The 20,633-nt window shown below is 43.6% G+C and overlaps 1 long non-coding RNA gene across 17 annotated transcripts in view; it reads left to right on the top strand.

Moving 5' to 3' along the window:
* LOC100358279 (zinc finger protein 39) overlaps positions 1-20,633 on the top strand; it is a 53,487-nt gene that overhangs the window by 1,993 nt on the left and 30,861 nt on the right. For 2 of the 17 annotated variants that reach the window (XR_016232167.1, XR_016232159.1), the window contains exons 2-5: positions 993-1,048; positions 7,282-7,390; positions 7,557-7,728; positions 8,782-9,991. This is a non-coding gene — a long non-coding RNA (zinc finger protein 39). Of the gene's footprint in view, positions 1-992; positions 1,049-1,299; positions 1,451-2,322; positions 2,462-3,248; positions 3,723-7,247; positions 7,391-7,556; positions 7,729-8,781; positions 9,992-20,633 lie in introns of those variants that run through there. The other 15 variants (XR_016232164.1, XR_518580.5, XR_016232172.1 and 12 more) reach the window with 12 other exon arrangements.

Genomic DNA, 20,633 nt, shown 5'->3' with positions numbered 1-20,633 from the left:
GACTCCAGGAAGTCCTAGGTAGAGGGATGCTGCTGTCCTGGGTTGAGAGATCACTGAGGACTCCTATGAGCAGGTCTCTGACACAGTGCATTGTTAGTTTCTCGAGATTAGCTTTAGCTGGTCTCTGCCTGGGTTAGTCTTTATCACATGCATGCAGGTAGTCTTTAAGCAAGCTATTCATTCATTCATTCAAAAGGCAGAGTTATAGAGACAGAGAGCTCTTCCAACTGCTGGTTCATTTCCCAGATGGCCACAATGGCCAGGGCTGGGCCAGGCTGAAGCCAGAAGCCTGGAACTCCATCTGGGTCTCCAGCGAGGGTGGCCAGGGCCCAAGCACTCCAGCCATCTTTCACTGTTTTCCTGGGTGCGTTAGCAGGGAACAGGATTGAAAGTGGAGTACTTGGGGCCAGCGCTGTGGCATAGTGGGTAAAGCTGCCGCCTGCAGTACCAGCATCCCATAGAGGTGCCAGTTCTAGTCCTGGCTGCTCCAGTTCCAATCCAGCTCTCTGCTATGGCCTGGGAAAGCAGTGGAAGATGGCCCAAGTCCTTGGGCCTCTGCACCTGCGTGGGAAACCTGAAAGAAGCTCCTGTCTCCTGGCTTCAGATCAGCACAGCTCTGGTCGTTGTGGCCATTTAGGGAGTGAACCAGCAGATGGAAGACCTCTCTCTCTCTCTGCCTCTGCCTCTCTATAACTCTGCCTTTCAAAATTAATATTAAAAAAAAAAAAAAAAAACCAGAAAGTGGAGCACTTAGGACTCAAACTGGTGCTCAAATGGGATGCCAGTGCTGCAGGCAGAGGCTTAACCTGTTGTATCACAGTGCACGCACTTAAGTTAGCTTTTCCAAACTGGCATTTTTTTAAACCAGCAGAACAAGCAATTTTAGTTGTTACAGTAGCCTTTTATATTTACTCTTGTTTTTCTTGGACCTTAGCTACCTCCTGTCTCAAGGCCATTTCTTTCATGACTCCCTTGTTAACCTTCTCTTCCAGGTATAATTATGGAGTCCTCTGTGTTTCCAAGAGCAAAGAGAATGAATACATTTCCTGTAAGTTGTTTGTTTATTCCTCAGCTTGTTTTATATTGTATTTTAGGAGCTTTGTGAAGATTTTACTTAAAATGAAAAGGTAAAAATAAATACAGCATCAGAGAAATGTACATAAACAAGATAAATCTGGCAAGTTGTAAGACATTAGGACTGGGGCCAGCATTGTGGTGTAGGGGTTAGGCCACTGCCTCCAATGCTGCCATCCAATGTGAATGCCAGTTTGGGTCCTGCTTGTTCCACTTCTGGTACAGCTTCCTGCTGTAGAGCCTGGGAAGGCCATGCAAGATGTCCCCAGTACTTGGTTCTTGCCACCTGGTGGGAGACCCTGATGGAGTTCCAGGCTCCTGGCTTTGGCCTGGTCCAGCCCTGGCCATTGCAGCCATTTGGAGAGTGAATTAGCAGGTGGGCATTCTCTCTCTCTCTCTGTCTCCTCCATCTCTGTGATTCTGCCTTTCGAATAAATAGCTCAGTCATAAACAAGAGAGACATTAGGGTCATCTCAGTTGAGTACAGATTGATCTCTGATATTTCTGATCATTGCAAAAAGACATTTGCTGCATCATTGAAGTTGATCTGAAGAGGAGAGCTTGCTAAGTTCCCATGGGATTTGTGCCTCTATAGTCACATAAATGATGTAGTGAACAGTGTTTTTTGTTTTTGTTTGTTTGTTTTTTAGGATTCATTTATTTATTTGAAAGAGTTACACAGAGAGAGGAGAGGCAGAGAGAGAGAGAGAGAGAGAGAGAGAGAGAGGTCTTCTATCCGCTGGTTCACTCTCTGGTTGGCTGCAACGGCCAGAGGTGCACCCATCCAAAGTCAGGAGCCAGGAGCTTCCTTCAGGTCTCCTACATGGGTGCAGGGGTCTAAGGACTTGGGCCATTTTCTAATGCTTTCCCAAGCCATAGCAGAGAGCTGGATCAGAAGTGGAGTAGCCGGAACTCGAACTGGCGCCCATATGGGATGCCAGCACTTCAGGCGGCGGCTTTACCTGCTCCACCACAGCGCCAGTCTCGTGAACAGTGTTTTAGTGTCAGCCTGGGAATAAACATTCAGCATTCTGCAGTGGTAACAATGATCTAGTGCTAAAACACAAGTTGGTTAGTGTGTTTGTGGCATTGCTAAAATGGTCTGGTCCTGATAGCTTTTAGATAGAACCAGGGATGTGTGGAGAGAGAATCCACTGTAGGTCATGATTTTCCATGCATTTCTTTCAGCTTCTCTGTGCAGTTGGTGCCACAAGCAGTACAACGTTTTGTTTTGTTTTTTTTTTTCAGGCAAATATTTCCATTGCTTATTTGTGCTTTTATCTCTTCAGTGTAGTCTTAATTAAATTCTTGAAAGTTTGCTAGTAGCTTTGATTATAATCTAGTTTTCCTAACTTACTCTTCCGTTCTGTTTGTAACTACTGTCCATGATCTTCTGGAAATTCTGTTAGTCCCTGAGGGTTTCTTTTCCTTTTCCATGAACTCCTCTATGTTTCTTCTCTTTAACACGATTCATCCCAAGTGTTCCTGTTCTTCCCACTCTGCAGTTTTGCCCTCTCTGCTCTGATACTCCTGTTTATCTCCATGTGGACCTCTTCCCTAGCTTTAAGACCATCCATTCAACTCCCTCTTTAGTGCTTCCTTGTTACTGTCCAAAAGGCACTTAGAGCTCTGTAAATCCAAAATGGAAATCACATCCTTCAATTTTCACTTATACTCATGTATGGCATTCCTTCCAGGAAGCATTGGCCCAAACTACTAAAATGGGATTTCTCCTGGACTCCTCCCTCCCTTTTATGTTTACTCTCAACTGGTGTCAAATCTTGATGGGGGCTGGTGCTGTGGCATAGCTAGTAAACCCGCCTCCTTCAGTGCTGGCATATGGGCGCTAGTTCGAGTCCCAGCTGATCCACTTCTGATCTAGCTCTCTGCTATGGCCTGGGAAAGCAGTAGAAGATGACCCAAGTCCTTGGGCCCCTGCACCAGTGTGGGAGACCTGGAAGAAGCTCCTGGCTCCTGGTTTCGGATGGGCACAGCTCCGGCCATTGTGGCCAACTGGGGAGTGAACCAGCAGATGGAAGACCTCTCTCTGCCTCTCCTTCTCTCTCTCTGTAACTCTTACTTTCAGATAAATAATAAATTAATTAATAAATTAATTAATAAATGAATGCTACAAAATGATCTGGTAATAACTTCTCTCTGCTTTTGTCTTTAAGAAAACCATCTTTAAGAAAAATAAAAAACTTGATGCTTTTTATGGCTACATTCAGCAATTATAAAGGAGGAAGAGCTATTAATACTCAAGACCATTTTTATTTTAATTTAATTTTTAAAAAAGATTTATTTATTTTACTTGAAAGTTACTCTCCAGGGGCTGGTGCTGTGGCACAGTGGTTTAAAGCTCTGGCCTGAAGTGCAGGCATCCCATATGGGTGCTGGTTCAAGACCCGGCTGCTCCTCTTCCAATCCAGCTCTCTGCTATGGCCTGGGAAGGCAGTGGAAGTTGGCCCAAGTCCTTGGGCCCCTGCACGCACATGGGAGACTTCTGGCTCCTGGCTTCGGATCGGCGCAGCTCCAGCCATTGTGGCCACCTGGAGAATGAACCAGTGGATGGAAGACCTCTCTTCTCTGTCTCTACCTCTCTGTAGCTCTTTCAAATAAATAAAATAAATCTTAACAACAACAACAAAGTCACTCTCCGAATGTCTGCAACAACTCCTAGCTGTTGTTAATCTAGGAGTCTGGAATATATATTTCAGGTCTCTCACATGGGTGGCAGGAACCCATTAACTTGGGGCCATCACCACTTTCTTGCAGCATTAGTAGGAAGCTGGAGTCAGGAGCTAGAGCTAGGTGTGGAACTCAGGTATTGTGATGTGGGATATGGGCATCTTAATGTGTCTTGCTTGGGCCTAATACATTTATTTTTATATCATTCTCTAAGTACCTGAAAATATTTACGATAGCTTAGGCACCTTGTCTATTACAATGTATAGGTTGACTTTCTAGTGATTTTTTCTGGAGTATGAGTCACATTTTCCTCTTTATTGCATGTGTAGTGATTGTGAATCCTGGCCGGATATCGTAAATCACATGTTACAGAGTGTGGATATTACTTTATTCCTCTGAAGAATGATTTTTGTTCTACAGGGAGGTTCATTGGCTGGGTTCAAATTCCAGACTGTTCCTGCAGTGATGATTAGTCAATTCTTCAGCCTCCAGTGGCAGCTTTTATTGATCTTAATTCTCTGTGACCTGATGTGTAGTTAAGTAATCACCCAACAATTTTGGTGTGTTTTATATGCAAATTGAGTGTCTTAAATTCTTTTGCTTCTTCCTTTCCATGACTTATCACCCCACCCCCAGTTTCTGGTTATCTTCTTAGCCTTGAACTTTGTCTTCTAATGTCCTGAACCAGTGAAACTACAGCTTTTACTTCCTTGATTGTGTGCTGACTGGAGAATGTCCTTTAGTACAATGCCAAAAATTTGTGTTTGTTTTTCTCTCTTTTTTAAAAAAAGTTTTATTTATTTGAAAGGCAGAGAGAAAGAGATCTTTCCTGAATTGGTTCATTCCCCAAATGGCTGCAATGGCCAGAACTGGTCCAAGCCAAAGCCAGGAGCTCAGAGCTCCATCTGAGTCTCCCACTTGGGGTCAAGTCCTTAGGCCATCCTTCCACTGTTTTCCAAGGCACCTTAGCAGGGAGCTGGATCAGAAGTGGAGCAGTCAGGACTTGAACTGGTGCTCCAGTGTGGAATGCTGGCATTGCAAGTGTCATCTTAGCTCACCGTGCCACACCACCAGCTTCTGTGAATTTGTCCTTTAAGAGTTCCTTTAATCCAGTTTCTGCCTTTTATTCTATGTTCTCCAGGTCCTCAGAAGGTTGTGCTATAAATTTTGTTCAAATTTCATAATTGTTTTTCTGTAGAGGATTCAAATGACCAGACATTTTGTCATTTCCATGATACTTTTGTTTGTTATAAAATTTGTGTTCTCTTATTGCTTATATCTTTATCCATAATTTATTTTCTCTACTATGGATTATTGCTTCAGATATTTAAGTCTTATTTTTTTTAAAAGATTTTTTATTTATTTGTTTGACAGGTAGAGTTACAGACAGAGAGGGAGAGACAGAGAGAAAGGTTTTCCATCTGCTGGTTCACTCCCCAGATGGCCACAATGGCTGGAACAAGTTTTTCTTTGTTTTTTAATATTTATTTTATTTATTTGAAAGAGTTACAGAGAGAGGTAGAGAGAGAGAGAGAGAGAGAGAGAGAGGTCTTCCAGCTGCTGGTTCACTCCCCAAATGGCCTCATCAGCCAGAGCTGTACCTATCTGAAGCTTCTTCTGGGTCTTCCATGTGGGTACAGGGGCTCAAGGACCTGGGCTGTCTTACTGCTTTCCCAGGCTATAGCAGAGAGATAGATTGGAAGTGGAGCAGCTAGGACTTGAACTAGTGCCCATATGGCATGCCGGCACTTCAGGTGGCAGCTTTACTTGTTATACCGCATGCTGCCCCACACCTGCATTTTATAAACCACACAATACTTTGTTACTATCTTGCTTCAATTGGCCAATGACTTTTTAAAGAGTTTCAAAATAAGAGCAAAATATCTTTTTGCTCTCATGATTAACTGTTTCCAGTGTTCATCTATATTGATCCAGATTTCTGTTTGTTCTGTTTTTGCTTTTCTTTTTTGACACTGTGATCGTGGTATGCCTTGATATGATTGTTTTCCTTTCTGCCCTTTTTTTTGGTTTATAAAATGTAACTATAAAATGTATGACATGCATGGTATGTGTGTTTGAAGCGGGAAATCTGTTTAAGAAACTAGTGCAATCAGATAAGGTGATAGTTTATGGTGGTTTGTCAAAGAGCAGTTAGAGTACGTACAGTAAGGATGGGTCCAATGAAGGGTGTATTTTGAGGACAGAACCACTAGGATGATCATGTTTGCCTATTGCTTCACAAAACAATGTCTTGTAAAACTTAGACTCCTCAAATCTATTAGATGAAAGACTGTATAACAGGTTAATTTTAATTTGTATTTCTTATTTTTTGACATTTTGAACATCTTTTCATACTTTTCAAAAGAGCCTCACTTTTCCCCTGACATACAGATGAATTTCATGTTTTTTCCTTTTTTTTTTTTTTTTTTTTTTTGACAGAGTTAGAGAGAGACAGAGAGAAAGGTCTTCCTTCCATTGGTTCATGCCCCAAATGGCTGCCACGGCCGGTGCTGCGCCAATCCGAAGCCAGGAGCCAGGTGCCTCCTCCTGGTCTCCCATATGGGTGCAGGGCCCAAGCAGCTGGGCGATTCTCATCATTCTTTATTTTTCCTTTTGGTCTTTCTGAGCAATTGAAACAAAGCCAACTTTTTCCATTTAAAGGTTTTAACAGTGGTTTTCATTTTTATAACTTTCATTTGTTAATCACCATGGGGTTGAATGTTACCACTCTTGGTTCCCAAAGCATATTTTTCTGGAAGATGAAACCTTGTCAACCTTAAACAATGAAAGAAAATGAGAAATGCTATGAATTTTATGACCCTACATAAACCCGAATTTCTCATAGTTCCCTATTTCCTTTCTCACTGTCTTTTTTTCTTCCTCCAATATTTATTTGAGAGAACTTCCATCTGCTGGTTTGCTCCCCCAAATACCTGCAACAGCCAGGGCTGGGCTAGGGCAAGAAGCAGGAATGGAACACACTGCAGATCTCCCAAGTTGGTGACAGAACTGAATTCAGTGAGACAGCACTGCTCCTTCCAGTGTCTTCTAGCAGGAAGCTGGAGTCAGGAGCCTGAGGTAGAAATCAAACGCAAGCCAAGTGTTTAAACGGCTAGGCTGATTGCCTGCTTCTATGCCTTTTGTCTTTATGCTTGCAATCAGCCTTTTTTATTCAATGATTGCATATAGTACTTTACCAAATGCAATGAATAGTACCTGAGATATAGTACTGCCCTTATGTTTTTCCGTTTTAAGTGAGGTAAACATTCCTTGACTTAGTAAGCAGTATTTAGGTTATGTATATAAAGATACCACAGGTAATCATTACTTACATACCAGGGGCTTCAGAGCTTTATGGAAGGGCAGACATTGGGCCTGGTGATTAAGATGCCTGCATCCCATATCAGAGTACCTGGTTTGGAGTTCTGATTCCACTGTGTATCCCACCTTCCTGTTTTGTGACTCGGAGCTGATGTGTTGAGCAGAAATGTGCTGTTACAGGTGTTGATGTCATTTGAGGATGTGGCTGTGGACTTCACCTGTGAGGAGTGGCAAGTCCTGGATGATGCCCAGAGGAACCTGTACAGGGAAGTGATGCAGGACACCTACAGAAGCCTGTTGTCCCTAGGTGAGCAAAATTCCTTCTAACTCCTACGTGGAGTACTTTCTTCTTCTTTGACAAAGGAAAGAACCTTTTATGTGGTTTAATGTTATCTTGGTGTAAGATTCTAGCCTGTGAAAAATGTGATTATAAACACTAGTGAAAGGTTCAAATTGCTTCTTTCATTGCACAGCTCCTGAAGCCAAGCTGTTGTCATTCTTCAGAGGACCTGGCTGAGAAGTTTTGTGAAGTCCTACAATATTTCCCATTAACAGGGTTCTGCATCACCAAACCTGAGGTGATCTGCAGATTGGAGCAAGGAGCAGAGCCATGGACAGATGAATCCCCAACACAGAGCTTCCCAGGTTAGTCGGTAACAATGGGCAGGGAGGCTGGGAGAGGGGCAGCTTAGCAGAAACTGGCTGTGTTGGGCTGTTTTCACCAATTTTCCTCCCAAGCCCCAGCTCTGAGGATAGTTGGTTTTGTGTATCGGGCACAGGTATTATGCAGTTTCTAGGGAAGGCTGTCACCTGTTCATCCATCTTTGTTGTTCTTGCTGCCATTGAATATTTTCTTAGATTTTTCTTGGATTATTGTCTTAAGTCCTCAGTTGTCCTTTTCTTCATTTTTATACCCTTTTCCTTCAAGCATTTATGTAGTTCAATGCTTGTTAATTAGGCAGCTCACAGGCACTGTTCTTTTTATTTGTAGTTGGCAATAGTAGTGAAACCAATTTGTCATCTTTTAAAGATGGTTGATTCTCTTTACAGTAAAAAACAAAACATATATGTGGTAGCAAGATGAGAGAATGAAAAAATGGGTTCTGTTCTTTTAGGAAGAGTCTGCAGGGAAGACAGTTTTATAGAAAGATCATTACTTTGGGTTAGACATGACAGTCTGCAGATTTTGCTGTGCAATTATAGGGTATATAAAATCCAGAATAGATAGTATACATCACTGTTGGAAATAAACATTTGAGAATTGGCAGCTTAAAGGTGGTACAGTCATACTTGCAGAGGAGGACTCCTGGGAGGCTGGTAAAACAGAGAAGAGTTCCAGGAGCAAGTCTTGTCTGCCATGACGTCAGAAGTCATGAAGCTAACTAAGCAGGAGCTAGCAAAGGAGCAGTAAAGTGAGTGTTCCTGTACTGAGGAGGAAAGCCTGGAGATCCTGGGTCCCGAGGTCAAGTGAACTGGTGCTTTCATGTTGAAGGGCTCATACTTATTTTGAAGTGGAGGTTGAGTCAGCATTATCCCTTTCTCTTTTTCAAAATTACTCTAAAACAACAAAGACATAAGAAATGCATAGGAGAATCAGTTTTCTGTGAAAGTAGAGGACAACTGAAACTCCAGCACAGAAAACAAAAGCCTTCTGGTGCAATTGATTAATTTTAATGTGTATTTTCATCTGTTTGAAAGGCAGAGCAACACAGAGAGAGAGAGAGAAAGCACGATCTTCCATCTGTTCTTTCACTGCCTAAATGCCTGCAGCAGCCAAGGCTGGGCCATGGTGAAGCCAGGAGCCAGGAATTCCATGTGGATCTCCTATGTAGATGACAGGGGCCTAGACACTGGAGATGTCATCAACTGCATAAGAGAATATACAAACGGGAAAAAAAGCATGAATGTATTGAATGTGGGAAAGCTTATCACCACAGATGAGCCTTCATCATACATTGGAGATCTCACACAGGGGAAAGACCTTTTGAATGTGATTTTTGTGGGAAAGCCTTCTCCAGACATTTCAACCTTAAGAAACATCAGAAAATGCACACAAGGGAAAACCGTCATGAGTGTGCCAAGAGTTTGTGCATGGAAGGAGACCTCACTTTCCATCAGAGAACTCACACAGAGGAATAACCTTATAAATGTGATGAATGTGGAAAAACGTTCTCCAAGAAGGGAGGCCTCACGTTCCATTAGAGAACACACACAGGGGAACAGCCTTACAAATGTGATGAATGTGGAAGAACCTTCACCAGGAAGGGAGACCTCAGTTTCCATCAGCGAACTCACATAGGGGAAAAAGCTTATGTGTGTAGTTGCTGTCAAAAGCCCTTTTACTGGAAGTCACATCTCATTGCACATCAGAGAACTCACACAGGGGAGAAGCCTTAGGAGTGTAATATTTGTGGACAGGCCTTTTACCGAAAGACAGACATCAAGCATCACGGAACACAAAAGGGGGGAAGGCATTATGAATGTAATGAATGTGGAAAAGTCTTTTGCAAGCAGATACATTTCAGGACACATCAGAGGACTCACACAGGTGAGAAAACATAGTATGGAGAATTGCTGCAAATTCACCTCAACAGGCATCAGTCCTCACAGAGGAAAAACCTTATGGACATAATGACTGTGGAAGAGCTTTGCCGGGACCCACATTTCATCAAGTGTAGAGGAACTCACACAGGGGAATTAGCCCTGGATGGCTGAGACAGGCTATGTGTTCTGGAAATTCTACCTCTTGGACATGCATCCTATGTTTTCAGCCTCCTTGTTCTGTGGGTAGGATCATGTCACTGAGCTCTGCTTTCACTTTTTTTATTTGTGGAAATAAACATTCAGTCTGTAACACCTGCCTGTTTGAAATAACATCTTAATCATCAATCAGATTATTTGGAACAGATTTTTTTGTGTGTCCTTTTTCTTCCTTGTCACATTCTGGTACAGGCCACTTATGTGACCACCTGAATACCACATGACTCTCATGGGCCTGTCGTGTCCAGCACATCCAGTGCTGCATGATGAGTGTTTCTTCCAGGATGGGGATACAGTGACCTCAGAGATTGTGATCATCATAGTCCTGTTTTCATATGGGCCTGGAGCTGCCCACACTACTATAAGTCTGTTCTTAGGGTGAAGAGGGGTTATGAGAAATGTCCTGGGGTTTAAAGTCTGGGTAGTCTCCCCATGGCTGATACTGTGCCAGTGTTTGTTTTATTTTGCTTACACTCTGTTGAGGTGGGTTACTCTTTTTTTTTTTTAATTTTTATTTTTTGACAGGCAGAGTGGATAGTGAGAGAGAGAGAGAGAGAGAAAGGTCTTCCTTTGCCGTTGGTTCACCCTCCAATGGCCGCCGCGGCTAGCGCACTGCGGCCGGCGCACTGCGCTGATCCGATGGCAGGAGCCAGGTACTTATCCTGGTCTCCCATGGGGTGCAGGGCCCAAGCACCTGGGCCATCCTCCACTGTACTCCCTGGCCACAGCAGAGAGCTGGCCTGGAAGAGGGGCAACCGGGACAGAATCCGGCGCCCCGACCGGGACTAGAACCCGGTGTGCCGGCACCGCAAGGTGGAGGATTAGCCTAGTGAGCTGCGGCACCAGCCTAGAGGTAGTTACTCTTGTTTATAACTTGAGTACCAACTGTGACTCCCTTTTTTATTTCACTAAGCCTTTTGCAGACAAAATATAATCTTGAATATTATGGTAGCTTTAGATTCCCTTTGATATCTTTTTTGTTATGCCACCTCATTTTGATCCTTTGTTTTATTTAAGGTGTTTGACTTTAGTTTACACATCCACAATCCCCTTCCTGAATTCTTAGTTATTTTGACTATCTTCAGATCTCAGTGGTATCCACTTGGATGGACACTTCCTCCAGGTGGTGGTACCATTGCTAAGTGACCTGGCAGCAAACACAGTGGCAGGCACTTCAGCTGCAGCTGCTCTTCTCTGACCTGCCACCCTGGGGACAGGCCTGCAGGTCACCCTTGCTACCCCTAGGGGATAGCCCCTTTGGCCTTGGCTATTCCCCCTCTTTCAAACACTAATCATAATAGGCAGACTTTAAATACAGATTAGAAGGGTATTTGTATGTTTCTGGTTAGCCAGTCAAAATAACCATACTTATTCCTAACAGTTGATTTTAAGGCAAAAAGGATTTTTAGACATGGGGCAAATCTATGCTGATAAAAGGATCAGTGTGTCACAATGATGATGCAATTCTGAATGTGCACCTCAGAAACTGACCTTTTATAAAGTGAAAATTGATAAAGGAGTAGACAAATCCATGATCATAGGGGAGTGGGATGTAGAAAATAGAGTTAAGAATTGGTTGGGGGAAAGAACATAATAATTAGCACCGAATGCTGATTACCTCATGCAGAGGACTTAGGGACTAGGTAGGGAACGTACATAATTCATTAAGTACAAGTACCAACAGTGACTGAACTTGGGCCAGGTTTTCGGGAAATGGTCCGTGTTTCAGGGATACGGTTTTAGGGTTGGGATCAGGAGCAAAGGTTAGGATTAAGGTTTTTAGGGTGAAGTTAGGGTCTGGGTATAGGGTTTAGGATCTAGGGTTTAAAGTTTTAGCATTAGGGTGTTAAGTAATGGTTCTTGTGGCTGGGGTTTAGGGGTAGGGTGTCAGTGAGATTTAGGATAAGGTGTAGAGTTGGAATTAGGGGTAGGGATTATCATTAGAGTTAGTGGACTGGGGTTAGGGTTTGGCTTGGGATTTTAGGCTTTTTAGGATAGGGTAAGGGATTGCGTGAAGGGTCAAGGTTTAGTGGTTGGGATTAGGGTTTGAGATGTAGAGAGAGGGTTTTATCAGGGCTAAGTTTGGGGTTAGGGTTTAGGGTCAGGGTAGGATTAGGGTATTTAGGTTGGGATTTAGGGTGAAGCTTAGGGTTTAGTTTTAGAGGGTTAGGTTTAAAGGTTGGGTTAAGATTAAGGGTTAGGGCTAGTGTTAGGGGTTAGGGTTAGGAGTAGATTTAGTTTTGAGTTTACTAGTGGGGTTAAGGTGAGAAGTTAGGATTGTAGTCAGGGTGGGGTTAAGGTTACTACTGGGTTACGGCTAGGATTTTAGGGTTAGGATTTAGGCATTTAGGCTTAGTGCTATGATGGGGTTAGGTTTTAGAGTTTGAATTTTAGGATGATTAATGTTGAGGCTAGGATTGGGTTAGAGTTAGGGCTGGGGGTTAGTACTAAGGCTAGTGGTTAGGACTGGGGATTGGGTTAGGTGGGGGGCTGGGATTGGAATTGAGTTTAGGGTTAGGAGTTAGGATCAGGGTTGGATTAAGGGTAAGTTTGGGGCCGGCGCCACGGCTCACTAGGCTAATCCTCCACCTTGCGGTGCTGGCACACCAGGTTCTAGTCCCAGTCGGGGTGCCAGATTCTGTCCCGGTTGCCCCTCTTCCAGGCCAGCTCTCTGCTGTGGCCAGGGAGTGCAGTGGAGGATGGCCCAGGTGCTTGGGCCCTGCACCCCATGGGAGACCAGGATAAGCACCTGGCTCCTGGCTTCGGATCAGTGCGGTGCGCCGGCCACGGCGGCCATTGGAGGGTGAACCAACGGCAAAGGAAGACCTTTCTCCCTGTCTCTCTCTCTCACTGTCCACTCTGCCTGTCAAAAAAAAAAAAAAAAAAAAAAAAAGGTAGGTTTGGGATTAGGGGTTCAGGTAATGGTAGAGTAATGGCTAGGGTTAAAATTAGGGTTAGAATTTATGGTTAGGGATATGATTAGGATTAGTGTTTAGGGCTAGGCTTAGGTTAGGTTTAGGGTTCTTACAGTTAGGCTTTTGGCTTTAGGGCTAGGGGTGTGGTTTTAGGGAAGGTGTGGGAGTGAAGGTTGAGTTTTAATGGTTAGTTAGGGTAAGGGTTAGAGTTAGGTTTGGGGTTTCAGGGTTAGGATTAGAGCTTATGTTAGGCTAGAGTAAGGGTTAGGGGTTTGGGCTTAGGCTGAAGCTAGGGCTAGGTTAAGGAAGTTGGGGTAGTGGTAGGGTTAAGGATAGAGTTGTGTTTGGGGTTAGGGTTATGGCTGGGTTACAGTTAGTGTTAATGGTAGGGTTAGGGTACGGGGTAGGGGTGGGGCTGGTGTTAGGACTATATCTAAGGCTAGAGTTAGGGTGTCTGGTTAGAGTTTTGGGCTTCGACTAAGGCTAGAGGTAGGTTTGGTGTTAGGGATAGGCTGAGGGCAAGGGTTAAGCATTAGGATAGCATTAGAGTTATGGTTAAGGTATGGGTTAGGGTTGAGTTTTAGGTTTAGGGTTTTAGGGTAAGGGCTAGGGGCTAGTGATACCAATTGGGGTTAGGATTAAGGCATGGGTTATGGTCAGAATTTAGGGTTAGGGTTTAGAAATTAGGCTTAGTGTTAGGGTTAGAACTAAAGTGTAGGGTTTAGGACTGAGGGACTGAGGTTAGGGTTTTTGTTAGGTTAGGTTTAGGGTTTGGGCTGGGGTTTTAGCATTAGTGTGGTTGGGGTTAGGGCTAGGGTTTAGGGTTATGGCTATGGCTAGGAATAGGGTGGAGGTAGAGTTAGGGTTGGGAGCAAGGTTAGGGTTAAATGTTAGAGCTAGGGATTAGAGTTAGTGTTCGTGTTACAGCTATGTCTAGGAATGGGGTTTGGAATTAGGCTCAATGTTAGGGTTAAGGTTTTAGGTGTAGGGTTTAAGGATGAGGGTTGGCTATGGCTAGGTGTTAGGTTTGTCTAGGGCTAGACTTTTGATAGGGTTAGGATTGTTACAGTTAGGGTTAAGGTTTTGCTTTAGGCTTAGAGCTAAGCTTAGAAATATGCATAGGGTTAATTGTGGGGTTAGTGTTAGGGGTAGAGTTTGGGTAGGATTTTTGGTAGGGGTAGGCTTAAGGCATAGGGATGGAACATGGTAAGTGTTGAGGGTTTAGTGTTACTGGCTAGAATTAGTTATGGGGTTTTAGGGTTTGGGTTAGGGGTTGGTGTGGTTGGGACTAGGGGCAGGACCTTGGGGTGAGCTTAGGGGTAGTGGCAGGGTTGGAGTGAGGTAGTGGTTATGGAAGGGTCAGGGCTAGAGCTTTGTTTAGGGTGGTTAGGGTTTAGAGTTAGGGATTTGGTGAGGGTTGTCTTTGGGTTGGGTGATAGCAATTTAGAGAGTTAAGGGTTATGGTAGCATTAGAGTTATAACTGGGCCTGGGGCTGATGTTGGTGTTGGATTAGGAGAAATTGCTAGGGGTTAGGATTAGGGTTTGGGTTGACTTTGGGTTATGCTAGGAGTAGACATATGGTTAGAGGTAGAGGTATGTTTAGGGTTAAGGCTAGGTGTTGGGATTAGTGCTACGGTTATAGAGTTTTAAGGTTAGGGTTAGAGTTTCATGGTTAGGATTTTAGGGTTGGGGTTAGGTTTAGGGATTGTACTAGGCTTAGTGTGGTTAGGGTTAAGGGTTAAGATTTAGACTTCAGGGCTGTGGGTAGGCTGTGGGGTAAACTTAAGGGTAGGGATAGGTGTATGGTTAGGATAAGTATTAAGGGTAGGATGAGGGTAGAATGAGGTCTGAGTCTAAGGTTTAGGATAGAGTTAGCATTAGGGTTAAGGTTAGGGTTGTGTTTTAGTATTTCTTTTTTAGGGTTGGGGTTTGGGTTTGGGGTTCAGGTAGGGCTTATGCTACAAGCTAGGCCTATAATTAACAAAAGTTATGGGTAGTTTTAGGGTTGGGACTAGGAGTTAGGGTTAAGGTTGTTATGGTTAGGGTTTACATTAGGATTCGGGTTAGGGAATAGGATAAATTTAGGGGTACAGTTAGTGGTAAGGTCAAGACAAGGGCAATGGCTAGGGTAGCATTAATGTTTGGGTTAGTTTAGGGTTACAGGTTAGGGTTTTTAGGGTTAGGAGTTAAGACTAGGATTTGGAATTAGGAATGGGACTAGGGGTAGGTTTAGGGGTAAGGTTAAGGATTCGAGATAGAATTAGGGTTAGGAGTCAGGCTTAGGGCAAGGGCTAGGATTTTAGCATGGTGGTTAGGGTTATGGTTGGGGTTGTTAGTGTTGTGTGGGTTAGGTATTAGTGGTAGGTGTAGGGTTAGAGGTAGTGCTCTGGTTAGGGTTAATAATAGGGGTTAGGGTTAGTCATAGTGGTAGGGGTCTGGTTAGCAGTAGGGTTTAGAGTAAAGATTTAGTGGTTACATTTAGCGTAAGGGTTTTAGGATTAAGGTTAGGGTTTTAGGATTAAGTTTAGGTTTTAGGATTATATTTAGTGTTTTTAGGATTGTTGTCATTAGGGTTGATAGGATTAGGGTTAGTTATAGGCCTAGGGGCTAAGGTTAAGGATAAGGTTAGTGCCAGGGCTAGGGTTTAGGGTTTAGAATTAGGTTAGGTTGAGGAGTAGGGTAAGGCTGATGTTTAAGATTAGGACTGGCTGGCGCCACGGCTCACTTGGCTAATCCTCCACCTGCAGTGCTGGCACCCCGGGTTCTAGTCCTGGTTGCTCCTCTTCCAGTCCAGCTCTCTGCTGTGGTCCGGGAAGGCAGTGGAGGATGGCACAAGTGCTTGGGCCCTGCACCCACATGGGAGACCAGGAGGAAGCACCTGGTTCCTGGCTTCAAATCAGCGCAGTGTGCCAGCTGTAGTGGCCATTTGGGGGGTGAACCGACAGGAAAGGAAGACTTTCTCTCTCTCTCTCTCTCTCTCTCTCTCTCTCTCTCTCTCTAACTCTGCCTGTTAAAAAAAGATTAGGACTAATGCTATGGGTTAGCAGTTAGGGTTAGGGTTATTGTTAGGGTTAAGTTTAAGTGTCTGTGCATGTTTACTGGGACACCAGCATCTATGTGTGTTGTTTCCTTGGGGAAACCAGGGTCTGTGCATGTACTGTTCTGTTTTCTGGGAGTCCAGATTCTGTGTATATGTGCTGTTCGCGTGCTGTTTCCTGGGAGGCCAGGGGCTGGGTGCATTGTTTCTGGAAGACCACTGTCTGCAATTTGCTAGTTCCTGTGAGGGTGAGGTCTGGAAGGGTGCTGTTTCCTGGGAAGCCAGTGTCTGTGTGTTTCCCGAAATGCCAGATTCTATATATGTGTTGTTTCCTGGAAGGCCAGGGTGTGCATGTACTGTTTCCTGGGAGATCAGGGCCTATGCATGTGTTGCTTCCTGTGAGGCCAGGGTTCTTGCATGTATTATTACCTGGGAGGCCAGTATATTTCCTGGGATTTTGTATTCTGTATGTGTGCCATTTCCTGGGAGACCAGAGTCTGTGCATGTACTGTTTCCTGTGAGGCCAGGGTCAATGTATGTGCTGTTTCTTGGGAGACCGGGGTCTGTGCATGAGTTGTTTCCTGGGAGATCAGGATCTATGCATGAGCTGTTTCCTAGAAGACCAGGGTGTGTATACGTGCTATTTTCTGAGAGCCCAGAGTTTGTGTGTTTGCTGTTTTCTTGGAGGCTAGGTCTGTATATGTGTTGATTCATGGGAGGTCAGTTTTATGTGCGGGCTGTATCCTGGGAGATCACAGTCTATGTGTGTGTGATTTCCTGGAAGGCCAGGGTCTGAGCATCTGTTTTTTCCTCTGAGGTCAGGTCTGTACATGGGTTGTTTCCTGGGAGGTCAGGGCCCATGTGTCTGCTGTGTACTGGGAGTCCAGGTTTTGTATATGTGCTGTATCCTGGGAGGCCAGGGTTCGAGTTTCCTGAGAGGCCAGAGACTGTGCATGTGTGCATGTGTTGTATCCTGCACTTAGAGGGCATGGTTTATGGAGGTGCTGTTACGTGGGAGGCCAGAGTATATGTGTGTGTTGTTACCTGGGTGCCAGGGTCTGTGTGTGTGTTGTTTCCTGGGAGGCCAGGGAGTTACGTGTATGTATACTGGGAGGCCAGGGACTGCACACATGGTGTTACCTGGGAGGCCATAGTCCCTGTTTGTGCTGTTTCCTAGGAGGCTATCTTAGTTATCTTATAAATAACGAAAAGAGAAGCACAAAGTTTCCAAACATAAAGTAATGAGGAGGAGATGGAAATGTTAGTGACCCTGATTTGATCAGGGCACCTTGTATGTGTCCTTGTGTCTATGCATGTGGTGTGTCCTTGGAGGCCAGGAACCCTGTGTGTGCAGTTTCCTGGGAGACCAGGGTCTGTGTATATATTCTTTTCTTGGAGGCCACAGTCTATGCATGTGGCGTTTCCAGGGAGGCCAGGCTGTGTGCCTGGGTTGTTTCCTGGGAGGCCAGAGTCCATGCATGTGTTGTTACCTGGAAGGCCAGCATGTCTGTGTGTACGTTTCCTGGGAGGCCAGGGTTCATGTGTGTGGTATTTCCTGGAAGGCCAGGGTCTCTGCATGTGTTTTCTGGGAGGCTGGTCTGACTGTGTATTATTTTCTGGGAGGCTGGGCCTATGCTCATGCTTTTTCCTGGATGGCTGTGGTCTGCCTGTGGGCTTCTTCCTGAGAGGGCAGGATCCATGTGTGTGCTGATTCTCGGTAAGGCAGGGTTATAACCCTTGCTATGTTCCCTATGAATATGGTCTTTTTACTTGTCATTGTTGAGATCTTCATTTTGTGGAGCTTCAAGACTTTGATTATTATGTAAATATAAATGTTATCTCAAAAATTAAGAAAGAACAGAAGGAAGGGAAGAAAGGCAGGGACAGTGGAAGGGAGGAAGGGAAATGTCATATTCTTATATCTATGAACTACATGAAATCTCTGAATTAAAACCACCTTAACATGAGAATTGTGTTGTAATTATCATGCATTTGCTGTGACCCTGAAAATCTAGTGTATTAACAAATTCCTTAAAATATAAAAAATACTATACTGCCAAAGGAGGAAAAACTAATGAAACAGAATAAAGACAGGATTTATAATATAAATCAAAAGAACAAATGTGTATATTGAATTCTTCAGAACTCCTGGTGGAAAAGAGAAAGCTAAAGCAGTAATAACCATGTTTTTTTTTTTAATGCAAAAAAAAACCTTGCAAACTTTCAAAAAGATATAAATTTGAGTGGCTGGCATTGTAGTATAGTGGGTTAAACCACCACCTGAAGTTTGAGTATCCCATATGGACACAGGTTATTGTCCAGCTGCTCCACTTCCTATGTGACTCCCTGATAATGGCCTGGGAAACAGCAGAAGATGGCCCAAGTGCTTGGGCCCCTGAACCCATGTGGGAGACCTGGAAGAAGCTCCTGGCTCCTGACTTAGCCTGGCCCAGCCCTGGCTGTTGTGACCATCTGGGGAGTGAACCAGGTGATGAAAGATTCTCTTTCTTTTTTTTTTCTCTCTCTCTCTCCCTCCCTCCCTCCTTCTTTCTGTAACTCTGGCTGTCAAATAACTCTTTTTAAAGATGATATAAATTTGAATATCTATCTTGTTTAAAAAAACACAAAATTTCATCTAAGCAGGAAAATTAAGTTCAAGATATGTATTATATATCATGATGAGTACATTTAATGATAGTAAAATTTATCCTTTTTAAAATGGAATAGAATGTAGAGTTGGGGAACTATTTCTGAAACATATATCTGATAATGGTCAAGTATCCAGAATATATACATAACTCTTATAGGACAGAAACAAAAGTACAAAATACACAATTAAAGAATGAACAAGAACTTAAAATGGCATTTCTTCTTAGAATATCCATACATTTTCAACAAGTGCATGAAAAGATGTCCAATTAGGGAAATGAAAATCAAAAGCACATGAGGCACCACTTCACACCCAGTTGGAGATTATGAAAAGGGAAAATATTAGAAAGGATGTGAAGACATTAGAACCTCTATATTATGGTGTGAAATATGATGTCTACTATGAAAAATATTTTATCAATTCATCAAAAATTTAATGCACAATTACCTTATGATCCAGTTTTCCCACATCTAGATATATTACCCAAATAATTAAAAACAAAGCCATACATAGCTTAATGAGAATGATATTTGTGTGGATATCATGGTGTGCACCTACACAGACTAAGATGATTACTATGTCACTAGGTGGTGTGGTCTTATGAGGTCACTGTTGTAATCTGCATTCTCATGGCTGGAACATTGTTATGCAGTGCAGGCTGCACTCAAATGTGCACAAAATGAACATGCATAGCCACAGAGCCAGTATTCACCATAGACAAAGGATAGGCATTCCCCAAATGTTCATCAGTGGGTGAGCAGGCGCACTACTTGTGGTGTATCCATAAAAGGGTACTTCAAAAAGCTTGTGGAAGAATGAAGTCAAAGGATGTTTATTTTGCTGCCAAAAATGTTTGAAATCTATGCATAGTTTTTTATAACACTTTCTAAGAACTTTTTGACATCATCTCATACAAGACTATTATTCAGCCATAAAAAATGAATAGAAAAAGCTAATACTCTACAATAAAATGGAAGGAAGGAGAGGGCTGGCACTTGGCCTGGCAGTTAAGATGCCCTTTGGGGTGCCTGGGTTTGTGTCCCTGCTTTGCTCCTGATTCCACTTTCCTGCTAATGCACACCTTGGGAGACAGCAGGTGATGGCTCAAGTTGTGGGGCCCTGCTACCCACATGGGAAACCTAAATTGAGTTCTTCAGTCTTGGCTTTGGCATGTCCCAGCCCTGGATGTTGTGGATATTTGGAGAGTGAACTGGTATAACACAGGAGCTCAGCTCCAGGAAGACCAGGTCTGGATTCAGACAACCAAAGAACAAATGTGGAGCCAACTGAAGATTCAAGCAGGCAAGCACACAAGGAAATCTGCCTCGACTTGGAGCAGCGTGGATGAGTACACACAGAGGGTCTGAAGATCTTACATTTGCTTACAGGCAGCCAAGTCATTACATAGCAGCTTTATATCAACTTCTGGGCTTGCTGCCTTGCAGAATTGTATCAGCTTCTGAGCAGGGAAGCCTAACTTCATTTCCCCAACACTCGTTGGCTCATAATCTACCTGTCAGTTATCTTCCAGGAGATTCCCTGTGGGAGGAGTACGGAATATTGCATGCAAATTCCACAACAGCAAAATAAGCCTCAGCAACAAACTATGAGCATGCAGTGAAGGTCAAACCCCGGTATTGTGACGCCTATGGCTTTGTTTATGTTGTAGAAGATTGCTCTGGCTATTCAAGGTCTCCTGTGCTTCCATATGCATTTCAACATCATTTTTTCTATATCTGAAAAGAATGTGTTTAGAATTTTGATTGGTATTGCATTGAATCTGTAAATTGCTTGCAGAAGAATGGACATTTTAATGATATTGATTCTTCCAATCCATGGACATGGAAGATTTTTCCAATTTTGTATTGTCTTCTCTTTCTTTAATGTTTTGCAATTCTCATCATAGAGATCTTTGACATCCTTGGTTAAATTTATTCCAAGGTATTTGATTTTTTTTAGCTATTGTGAATGGGATTGATTTTAGAAGTTCAATCTTGGGGCCAGCGCTGTGGCGCAGTGGGTTAACGCCCTGTCCTGAAGCACTGGCATCCCATATGGGCGCCGGTTCTAATCCCAGCTGCTCCACTTCTGATCCAGCTCTCTGCTATGGCCTGGAAAAGCAGTAGAAGATGGCCCAAGCCCTTGGGCCCCTGCAACCACGTGGGAGACCTAAAAGAGGCTCCTGGC

This window comes from Oryctolagus cuniculus, chromosome 4 (assembly GCF_051225735.1).
Source record: "Oryctolagus cuniculus isolate XC-2025 breed Fujian yellow rabbit chromosome 4, ASM5122573v1, whole genome shotgun sequence".
NCBI lineage: Eukaryota > Metazoa > Chordata > Mammalia > Lagomorpha > Leporidae > Oryctolagus > Oryctolagus cuniculus.
The sequence above is the reverse complement of the archived record's forward strand: the minus strand, read 5'-3'. Positions and strand labels throughout refer to the sequence as shown.